We start from the raw sequence: 12,340 nt of genomic DNA, 5'->3' as shown, positions 1-12,340 counted from the left end.
AACGGTCTACTGCTCGATCAATGGTCAATGGGTCGGTCAGAAGCTCGGCTAAGCTCAACTAGTGGCTCGGTTAGCTCGGTTCAAACTGGTCCAATCAGTTCAGACCGGTTCAAACCGGTCCAACAAGTTAACACACTCCCCATGCTGCCAGACGAAGCCCACGCTCAGCGTGCAGCGCGTACGGCGTCTCTAGTGGTCTTTTTGATGTGAAATTTTCTAAATTTGTATATTGAAACCTCAGCATTATTGTGCAAGTGTTATTTTTCAACGAAACATAACAGATTTCAGAATTTTAAAATGTACAAACCTCTCCAACGGTGGCCAGTGAGTGACGATGACGGAGCAACAACGGCACGACAATTTTGGTTAGGCTTTAAGCGTACGATGATGGTGAGTGCGATGATATAGGAGGTGTGATGAATGGGTGGCCGGATCAACCAGAATCGACGAAAAACCAACGACTATCAAGTTAGAATCGATGAAACTTCCGGTTGAGTTTTACGACGAACAGTGTCGATTCATGACAGAATAAAGGTCGTGTTTTATTCTCCGTTCAATGGTAAGTCTATTGGTGGTTTTAGATTGACAAACGGTGGTCGGACGGTGGAGAATCGAGGCTACAAAGGGGTTCAACGGGGAAGGAAATTTGGGGAGAATTGGGGTTGCTTTCTCTCTGGTTTGAAACCAGAAACCAAACATATATTTTCTCTGCCGACACAAAATGGGCAAATTCGGGTTCAAGTCCTTGAATTGTCATGGACTTCCTAAAATGGTATGCTAACTTTACCATTTTACACTTTAATCCTTAAATTCTTCCAAAATACCATTTTAAATTTAATACTTTTTAATTTTTAAAACTTAACCCCTAAATTAGGGTATGACAGATTCACTCCCTCTCTCAATAGAAGGCATCTAACGGTGACCTGTTGATCGCTGAAACACCTCAGCAAGGTGCCTTTTTCTTGCAGCAATCCCTGGCAAAGGATTTAGGCATCCATGACTTGAAAAGAAAAAACAGGGAAATGGTACTTTGGATCTCTCTAAATCATTCTACTTTTTGCACCCAAGTACTCCCCTTTTATAGCTTGAATTGAAATCTCATCTCCCAATAGGATAAATCCAAGTTTCAGGTGTTATTATACTGCATAACAGCTACCAAAGCTAGATGTCCCAATCCAGAAGATTCTACCAACAGTCTAGAGTTTAGAAAACCACTACAACATCCGATCATCATTTCCTGAATCGCTACAACATTAGTTCAACAATTTACAGCAACAAAAATCAATTTTAAACCTTAGCAACCCACTATTCTCCTAACATGCAAAGTGTGCAAAATCAAGTAAATTTAATCCTAAATATTCTTAGGTTCAATCCAAAATTAGGTAATTAAGGCTACTAAAGATAACACTTTTGGAGAGTTATCAGCAACCTTGTAATAGTAATTTCTTAACAGACGGGGCTAAAATCACATTGGGCAATGAGTTTTCCTTTTTTTCCATTTACCATAATATCTGAGTCCTTTGAATAATTCAAGACTAGTTTCTTTAAATCCCAATCCACCATAACATGATGCGGAGATAACCAATCCATACCCTAAATGATCTCGAACTCGTCAAATGGTAACTCCATTAGGTTCGTCGAAAATTTAACCCCTTGAATATTTATCGGACAATTCCTATATATTCACTTTACTCGCGCAGTATGACCCTATGGGTTCATAGCAATCATATTACTTGCAATGGATTATGAAGAGATGCCTTTTTCTCAGACTTATTTTGAACTAACATAGGAGTGCATAGAGCCAGTGTCAATCAGAATAAATACAGGTTCATCATAGAATTAGAAAGTACCTACTATGATATCTTGATCATAACAATCTTCCCAGTCTTGATAATATACACTATGGATGGAGTGCGCACCTTAGGCTGGGAAGCTGACTCACACAAAACTCTTCCCCTTCCTCTGTCTATTCTCCTCTGAGATATTACTGCTGATTTCTTGGTCTGAATAAATTTCTCTCCATCCATCATAGGATAATTTCTAATAAAATGGTTAGTATCTCCACCCCTGATACAAGCCCCTAAAACTGCTCGACATACACCTTGGTGATTTTTGCCGCAGCTTTGACAACGTGGGTACTGACCCGATCTACCGCATCTTGTAGCAACTGAATGAGATTGTCAGCCTTTTTAGAATTGAATCCCTTGCAATTGGAGGCAGAAGATTCAAATATATTTAGATAACAAAATTTGATCCTCTACCTCGCTTTGATTGAGACGAGGCAGAAGACGCATCCGGGTTTTTCCATGTTTGAGTCCTCTTCTCAGCTGTTCTATCAGGCTATGATAAAGATCTTTCAATTGCCTTGGCTCTTTTGATCAGCTCCTAGAAGGTAGGAAGATTGATAGCCAACGTATACTCTCTCAGCCCTGATCGCAGACCTTGAACAAACAAATTAAATTTAACTCTTTCATTTGGGACCATCTCTAAAGAAAAATAACTCAATTTTTTGAATTCATACTCATACACAGTTCGATTTCCCTCCCTCAAGTTGAGAAATTCATGCTTATATCTAGAATGAATTGATCTCCATTTTATTTGTTCTTGAACTCCTCGAGAAAGAACTGCAAACACTTGTTCAGCAGGCATATGCATCATAACATTATTCCCATACTCGTGTATGTACCCTGAGTAGTGACACACCTCCATCTATATTTTCTTCATCATTGTAGTGGAAACCCTTGAGCATGACCTTTAGATCATTGAGCCACCTGTCTGTTGTCACCGGACCCTTATAGGCTTCTCCTTTGAATTTGGGAGCTCCCAAACTCTTTAATTCTTTAGCAACAGAAAATTGAGGAGCCAAAGGAACGGGCGGCTAATGTCGTGCCAAAATGGCATCATAAGTCTAGAAGAATATTCCTTAATCCTACACGAGCACTCCCTATTGTGAATTATTCAGTATATTATTATGTTTTTAAATCGATTTTGAATAATTTTTTTAAATAATGCATCACTAAGTTGTTACTTAGCGTATGAATATTTCATGCGTAGGTAAAGAAAATGACAAGTCAGTGGAGTAAGGAGCACATCGGGCATCACTTTTTGTGGATCCCACCTATTCCAGTATCAATATAATATTTATCGTTTTTGACTTAATTAGTTGGCATGTATAATAAATATAAGTTCTTTGCTATTATAGATTATTTTCATATGTCGGGTTGTATTATATAAATTAGTTTAAGTAGCATGTATATTATTAGATATAGTTAATATTTTGATTGATAGTATTATTAAACTATAATTATATCACTATCGAAATGAATTTTAGCATAGGCAGTTTAATTTTAAATATGATTCAGTGTCGAACTGTCAAATTGGTGCCTGAAATCGAATCTAATTTTAAGGCTAAAATATTAAATTTTATGTTGTGTGATTTATAAATTTTACGAAAAAGTATATTAATGAATAAGTTTAAAAAATGTTTAAATTTTGACCCGATAATGTTTAGTAAATGTTTATAAATTAATGTGACATCTTTAACTAATGATTAAGTACATTTATGGGGTCATGGGTGTTATATTTATTGGTATCAGAGTTACAGGGTTAGTCGATTCTTAGCCTAAATCGAAGATATTTTATGTTTAAAAGTTGTACATGCCACTAGGATGAAAAAGTTATTGATCTGGTATGGTTATGTGATTTAATGATGGATGCTCCTCCCTACTAACGTATTTATGAAATTATGTTTGTTTGAGATGTTAAAAATTGGGTGTTCACATTAGACGACCTATCAGGAAGTTCCGATAGGAGACGATAGCGGGAGTAATGAGGTGAATAATGCTCCTCCTGGTCAATCTGATCAACAAGGAGCACCGGCTCCTTTCTTTCATCTGAAACCTGAAAATGTCCCTCGGAATCTAAATCCATATTTACATATCGGAATATTCAAAGAAAAATTTAGTTTCAATGAAATAATCAATCCTGCATGTTTCAGATCATTTAACAAATAGCCCAATGTACACAATTGAGAATACAAGGTAAACGACTAAAAATGAGTGTATGCACAATATGCAATCGTAACTACTAGAACAGAACACACTCTAGGTGCTAGACATAAATATATGTACTGTACATAAATCATAGTGATTGGGCAGTTCATACCTGAAATCATTCGTAAATCATTTTAGAAAATATTTTGAAAATGTTTCATAATAAAGTTCATATTATTTTAATTTCAAAAACATTAAAGTTCGACTAATCGCAAATCTTCCTCGTATCATAATAATATAAATAAATAGGTAAGAACGCATTCATCTTAATGCCTCGCTAATCGACCTTTACGATATCCATACTCGGTTACTTTTTCCTTAGCCTTTGGTTCGCTTTGATCACGCTTTTCTATCTAAACATAAATCAAAATCACACCACATACATTTTCAAAGCATATGGTAAAAAATTATTCTGTACTTATTCGATACTAAACATAACTACTAACTTTAATATTCCAAAAATCACACTTTAAGTCCTTCATTATTCAAATTTCTGCAATAACTTCCTAACTTGCATAATTACCGATTAAATCCCACAATTTTCTTTATTCATAATTTAATCCCAATACTTTAGGAAAATTTAAACTTGGTCCAAATCATCTTTTAAACTTAATATTAGTATTCTAATATAAATTTCCAGCATTATACTTCACATCATACCCAACAACTTTACGCAATTTCCAAAGCAAATCCAAATAAAACTTGCTATTTGGGTCCCCAAATTTAACCAACCTACAAATTGATCCAAAACAATTCCAACACCGAAATCAACATTCAATTGCTAAATTTCAGCATAGACCTCCATCAATTAAGCAATTACACTTGTTCCCCTAAAATTCCTAAAGTATGCAAAATGGTCCCTACAAACCCCCAAGTTCCAAATTGGTTCAAACAACCTTCCAAATCATGTGGAATCATTCTAATATCAAATCTAATCTATAGGAAAATTTTGTATATTTTTTCCTATTTTAATTCACTTAGGCCAAATACCCTAGGGAACAATTTCAATGATTTCCAATTTGTTTCAAGCATGAATTCAAGCTCTCAACTTCAATTCCATGCAATTCCAATCAATTCCATATAAATCCAATCCAAAATCAGTCTTTCCTTAAACCCTAAGTCATGACTAAATCCTTACTTATTCATTTCTAATTAATTCTGATCATCATACAAACTTGAAAACAACTCAACAACACCATTAACATAAAAATCCATCCTTAAATCATCAAACTCCAACTTCTTCTTCATCCACCATAACAACCAACATAATGATCAACTCAAGAAAACTATAAAATAATTATACCAAATGATTGAGAATTTAATATAGATTAATTCTCTATTTCACACTTTAGTCAAAAACTCTCAAGGAAATGGCTTAAAAATAAAATTGAATTTTTCTCACCTTTGCTAATGGAGTTCACAGGAAATTATGGAGAAGATGAACAATTTTTTCTTGAATTTTCTAAAAAAATATCTAATTACAAATGCCTTTATACTAATTTAATGAATTTAAAATTCATTAAAATCCAATTTACCATTTTATGATTAATGAAACTTGCTAATTTCTAATATACCATTGCTTTGAGTTTATCTCAAAAGTCAAAGATGAACTAAATATCTCCTAATTTTCACTTTATCATTGTAATTTTCAAAAATTATAATTTAATCACCAAAATTAAACAATCTTGATTTAACAAGGACAATCAATCCTAATTTCAATCATCCATGTTAAATTTCACCCTTATAAATTATGAAAATAATATTTCTAACACTTCTCCATAATCCTTCAGAATTTCTCAAAATTTTGATTCGATCCAATTATCTGAATTTTTAGTAAACATTATTGCTTTTTTAGCTTTTTGTACAAACACTGAATCAAAATTCTGATTTCTATGAAAATGTTAATTCCATACTTAACTAATCATTTATAGGCCAAAATACATAACTTTAAAAAATACATTTTTGTCCCTAAACTATTCCAAGTTTATACTTTAGTCACTAAACTTTGAAAATTTATGTTTTGATCACTAACCAAAATTTGGGGTATTACAAAATGATTCAATTGGATTAGACCATAGGATGCTTAGAGTCACATGGAAAGTTACCATCTCAAATTGAGGTGAGCCAACAAAAAAGTTAGCACTATCACCCTTCGGAGTGGCACGGTTATCGCACAATCCCAAAAGATGATGCCGCAAAATCTAAAGAAAAAGAAGACACTACTGCAAGTCCCCAAGAGGTAGAAATCGACGTAAGGGACAAAATAAAAGAAAGATGATGCAAAAAATTTCAAGAAAAAGAAGAAGTTGAAGTGAGATCCCTGAGGAAAAAGAAAGATGCATCGCCAACTCCTCCCGCGCCATATCCCTGTGCGATGCCACCTTTCTTCCCCTCGAGGATATTAAAATGTGATAAACAAGAAGAGGAGAAAGAAAATTTTGATGTTTTCAAAAATGTGGAGATAAATATACTATTTTTTAGGCAAATCGAAAAGTGTCGCGATATTCCATATTCATGAAAGATTTTTGCACAACCAAAAGGAGACTTGCCAGTAATGAAAGGAAAATTTAGGCGAAAACATCTCAGCTTTTTTTCAACGCAAGCTTCCACCAAATTTAAAAGATCAAGGTATGTTTATTATACCTTGTAAAATCAGTAAGGTAGGAATCAAACGTACAATGTGTGATCTTGGTGCTTCTATAAATGTTATATCACTTTCTATTTGCAACTTACTTAGCGTTGAACCTTTGAAGGAAACAAGAGTCACAATCCAACTCATTAGTATATCCTTAATTTATCCCGAAGGACTCTTTGAGAACGAATTGGTTAAGGTAAATGATTTAATTTTCCGATAGATTTATACACCATCGACATGGAAAATGACCGAACTAACACTTCCTCTGAAATCCTAATTGGTCAGCCCTTTCTAAGAACAAAAAATACTAAATTGACATCAAGAGTGGAATTCTTAATATGGAATTCAATGGTAAGGTTGTCAAACTTGATGTTTATAAATTGATGAAGCATCCTGATCTTTGGCTAATGTTAGCTATATCAATATAATTCAACCTTCTATGAATGAATATGTTAAACATAATTTTTTTTGATGAGATGTATAGAAAATCGATGGTTGAAACTGATATCACTTCTAACATGGAATCACAGTCATTTGGAAAAAAGTTAAGTAAGAATTTAAATGTTATGCCTTCTCGATCTAATGTTTTTTCATTTATTTTTCATGCATTAAATTTTGAATTCAAATCTCTTCCAGAACATTTAAAGAACACGTTTTTTTTGCAGAAGTAGTTAATTTATCAATTTTGGACAATCTTTCAAAGATGAAAAAGATCCCAAGAAAAGCATGTGAGAATGACATAATCTAGGATTGTAGAATTTCTCATAAGGAATTTCTTAGTTGGAAAAAGCATATGAAGTATCTCTCGCGGAACCTGTAGTCTGAACCAGGTCGGTGAGATAACAACATTAAACAAAAGTGCTTCAATGGGAGGAAACCTATTTTGGTTTTTATTTCTTTGCTTTCTTTTTCTTTTTATCAAATATTTATTTCCTTTTTATTTATTGTTTTTGAATTTTTAGATGCACCCGATATTTATCTGATCGAACTTAGAATCAAGGTCACGGTGTTGGCTCGAATGAATATTATAATTTCATCGTAAGCAGCTTGAAGTAGTCAAAGAATGAAACAATTTTGTTTTAACCCATCATGCGAGCATGAACGAATTACCCTTCTAAAACTTTCAATTTTCAATATAGGATAGCAAAACCCAAATCTCCATCATGGTGCACGTTAGCCCTTCCCAAACATTAATTGTCTCCTATCTTTTTTCCACTTTCAAACCTCCTGATATGATCCCGGTTATGTGACTCGAGTCATATTTGTTGTTGCCCGACCGTGATTCTAGTAAGTAGTCGCACTTGTAAATCGTTAGTAGAATAAATACTTGAATTAAATGATATGAAAGGATAAATTGAAGGTATGGTGAAATGGAAGGATGATAAGATGGTTGTGTGTTTTGAATGAAGTATGGAAGGTTATGGAACTTTGATGAAAAGAAAAGATAGTGAAAGATATATGTGATATTGGTGTGGAATGTGTTGTAAGGATAAAACAGACTGTGATCCACTAGTTATATTGAACTAGGAATCAACAATATAATAAAATGGAAAAGGATGTGGCAGGGTATGTATTGTGACCCTCTAGCTATAAAGGGCTAGGAAACATCAATATACACATATGAAGTGGAATGAATGCCACAAGATCAACTTGAAGCTGATAAAGTTCTACAAAATAACTAGAAAGAAAGAAACTCACAAAAATGTATTTATATATCAAATTGTATATTTGCAAATGATCCTAAGGTGCCTATTTATAGTGTTTCACGACAGCATATGAAAGGTCTTTACAAAGATGAAACATTCTCATCAATTTAAAATTAAAATGCACCTGACTGATTTGTCTTTATTATCTTCAAGGTTAGCTGAATATTCTAGATCATTTTGGGGATGAATCTAGACACTTTGAATATGAATTTAGCCTTATTTTGCGTCCAAGGGGTGAAGGACTCTTGGGTTGTCTTGTCTTGCTTGCTTATGAAATAAAAGGGGATTGAATGTAGGCTTTGAATGAAAATAAACACCATTATTGCCTTCCACTTTGGTGTATCTCTTCCTATTCCATGATGATATTCATCACTTAATTGCCTTATTAAGTGAATTAAACTAGCCATCATTGCATGCTCCCTTTAAGAATATGAACAACCATTGAATTTGGATGAATAATTCAGCCTTGAATGTCATGAGTGTGTGAATAAAGATGGCCTTGATTGAATGAATAAAAAAACAACTTTGAATTTCCTTGAATAGGTGAATAAAGAGGGACTTCAATTGCTTGTCTCTTGTTTGAATATAAAAATACTCCTCCTTGGTTCAATATTTATCCAAATCATCCATGCATAAAATTCCTGTAATGAAAATTCCAGCCTGTACTGTCTTCGGTAAATCGATCATATCTCAAGATCCCGATATTGAATTGAGGTGATTCAAAAAGCGTTGGAAAGATAAGAGGTATAGGGATAATATCCAATTGATTTATGGACCCAAACATGTCTTTATGACATCCATAATTAGAAGACATTCTGATCGATATTCTTGCATCTGTTGAGACTATTCACTTCCCACATGTACCTAGACACAAAAATAGAAATGTTCATGCTAAAATGAAATGAGAATTAAACATTTCACGAAAAAATTATAGTTAGTTTAATTAATGGACTAGATTTATTGAATGATCCAACATACTTAAATGAATCTAATTAAAGTACATGCTTGAATGAAGTAGCATGCTAATTTATTCATGCAATTTAATGTTATGCAACTAATAAAACTCATGCAAATTCATGCACTATTAGAAACCATGCAATGATATCATATGATAAGCATATCAAAAGAGGAAAATGCAAACTTATGATAATATATACTGCATAAATGAGCAAGTAGAGGACAAAATAAGGTAGAACTCCCTTAGAATCAATCTTGGTGAGCTTCAATGATTTGATTCGATCAAGAAGAAAGTTGGGGCTAATTAGGATCACATCACTCCATTTTTTATTTTTATTATTATTATTTCCCATGGACGCCACGCACATGTTATCCCATTTTTCTTCAAATACTTTGGCCCATCTTTTCCAATTTAACTTTTTTTCCCAATTATAAAACCATCTCACGTGCTTTAAAAAATACATATCCAATTTTTTTTCATTCAGCCGACCGACACCACCCTTTCTTCATATTCTTTTATTTTTTTTACAAACCCTTCACCCATCGCTGATTGTTTTCTGTCGCACCACTCCTCGCTGTTCGTCGCACTCTGTCATCTCCGATCTAGTCTCACATCACAACCATGGTTCGAACGAGAAATCAGGAATTCGGTAATTAACTTTCGTTGGTTAACCATGGAAGCCACCAGTTCGCCACATAAAATGTTCACTGTCGAGTGAAAACATTTTGAGGTAATTAATAAGGTTAGTTTTATTACCCCATTACTGATGTACTATCCTTTGGCTTTGCTGGAAACTTTCTCGCTGATACATCCTTCGACGAGTTCTCTTATAAACAGTCCCCATCGACATCATTTAATTTAAACTCAGTCGTCGCTAAATACAGGGAATATATCCATTACTTCTGTTGAACTTTAATTTTCGTATTAGGACAATACGCTTTAAGTGAAGAGGGTAAAGAATGTTTGCATCGAATTATTAATCGCTTGCTTATATGCTTTAAATTGATTTGCCTTGGTCGACTTGTTGAAATCTATTGTTATTAATCTTGATTCTTGCTTTGATTCTTTAATTACCTTATGAGTTTGTGATCCCGCTTTTATTGGATTTAGAGTGCATGATAGTGAAATAACAAAATTGATATATTTTTTTAAAATTTTGCTTGATATTCCATGAATATGTTGATTGATATGTTTCTTGATTAGATACATATTACAGCTTCTCATGAGATTTGATCCTAAACTAGCATATTTCTATTCTTGCTCATTTGTTTGATTGAGTGTACTAGATTAATTAAATATTCTAGAACTTGTGATTAAATGCATATTGAGACTACATGTTGAACTTGATGCTTTAATATGAGTAGGGCACTTGGTATTAATCCACTTCTCTACCCAAATTGCCTACCCATTTATATCCATTAGTGAGCCAACTTTGTGCATTAACCCTTTTCCTTGTTTTTACCCCATTATTAACCCCAAAATATTTATGTTTATCTTTACCCTCTTTTATTACACATGGCAAGATAGAGATGACTTTGTTTCATGAACAACGCAAACAAAAAAGAGAGAGAGACAGAGAGAAAATAAAAGAGAGAAGAAAAAACAATCAAAAAAATTACGGTTCGAATAATTGTTCGAACAAAAAAAATAACAAAGAAAAATCGAAAAAAGGGGGAAGAACAAAGAAAAAGTTGATTGTTTTATTAAACTTTTTCAAGTTTGTTTAGTTTGTTGAATTCATAACTTGAATTATATATTTATGCATCTCTTATCTTGACATTCAAACCCAATTTTTCGGCCTTATCTCTTCTCTAACCTAAGTCTCGTTATAACCTTATTAAAGACCCTTTGGTTAATGCATCTTGTTCATTATATTGGTGGAGACTTGATTTTCTTACAAGTCCATGGTAATATCTTTATTAATCTTGCGTTTGACCGATTTCTTTTACCGAAACACTTTGAGTGATATTGAGTGAATCCTTGGGAGGTATTATAAGTCTTGTTACATTGAAATTGATGGATAATTGAGATATTGTAACACCCTGAAATCCTAGTCTAGAAGAATTAAATTAGTTTTGCCTAGAATGAAAACCAAATTTAATTAAATTGCGTTTTAAATTAATTGAACTACATAGGATAAATTGAAATTGCCCAAGTAAAAAACCAAGTTGAATTGAAAATTAAATTAATTACATTGAAAGAGGATCTAATCGAATTGTTTAGGATAATTATTAAGTTAAATTAAAACTTGGATTAATTGAATTAAATAAGGACCTAATTAATTAAAAGAGTAGTAACCTAAATTATAGTGATCAAGTTGAATTAAAATGCAAATATTATTATTGCATGCTAAAACTTCAAATTCCTATAATTACCCTTGAATAGTTTGTTACTTAAGTACAAAGGGAGGCTAGTTTGGACAATTCCACCTCTGTGAAGGATGAAATAATATCATCCTTCCCATCTCATTTGGTGACCGGCCTAAGAAAAAAATTAGAGAAAATTAAGAAACAAAAAAAAAAAAGATGGAGAGAATACAAAGAAGAGGATCGACCATGCAAGCTTAGTTCAAGCTTGAATTAACCAGGGAAATTGCATAGCTTAACAAGTAAGTCTTTCATTCTCTTTCTATTTGAAACTTTAAGGATTGAGTTAATTCTTGAGAAATTGATAAGCTTGATTATTGAATAAATTCAAATTGTTGGCTTGCATGATACTAAAGATTATGGTGGTCATGTTGAGTTAAATTTAAGTGATCAATAACCTTGTTAAGTTGGGTAAATTATGGGGTATCACCTTAATGGTGATAACCGAAATAATCGTGCATGCATGGACCAAATCAAGAAAATTGAAAAGTTGTGTACCTAATTGGAAAAATGGGTGTAGGACCAAGTTTCTAAAAATTGAAAACTATAGGGGTTTTGAAGCATTAAACAATAGACAATGCTGTAAAACCATGGAAATTTGGCATTAGAAGTGAAATTTGTCA

The sequence above is a fragment of the Hibiscus syriacus genome, unplaced genomic scaffold (assembly GCF_006381635.1).
Source record: "Hibiscus syriacus cultivar Baekdansim isolate YM2019G1 unplaced genomic scaffold, ASM638163v2 tig00002237_pilon, whole genome shotgun sequence".
NCBI lineage: Eukaryota > Viridiplantae > Streptophyta > Magnoliopsida > Malvales > Malvaceae > Hibiscus > Hibiscus syriacus.
The sequence above is the reverse complement of the archived record's forward strand: the minus strand, read 5'-3'. Positions refer to the sequence as shown.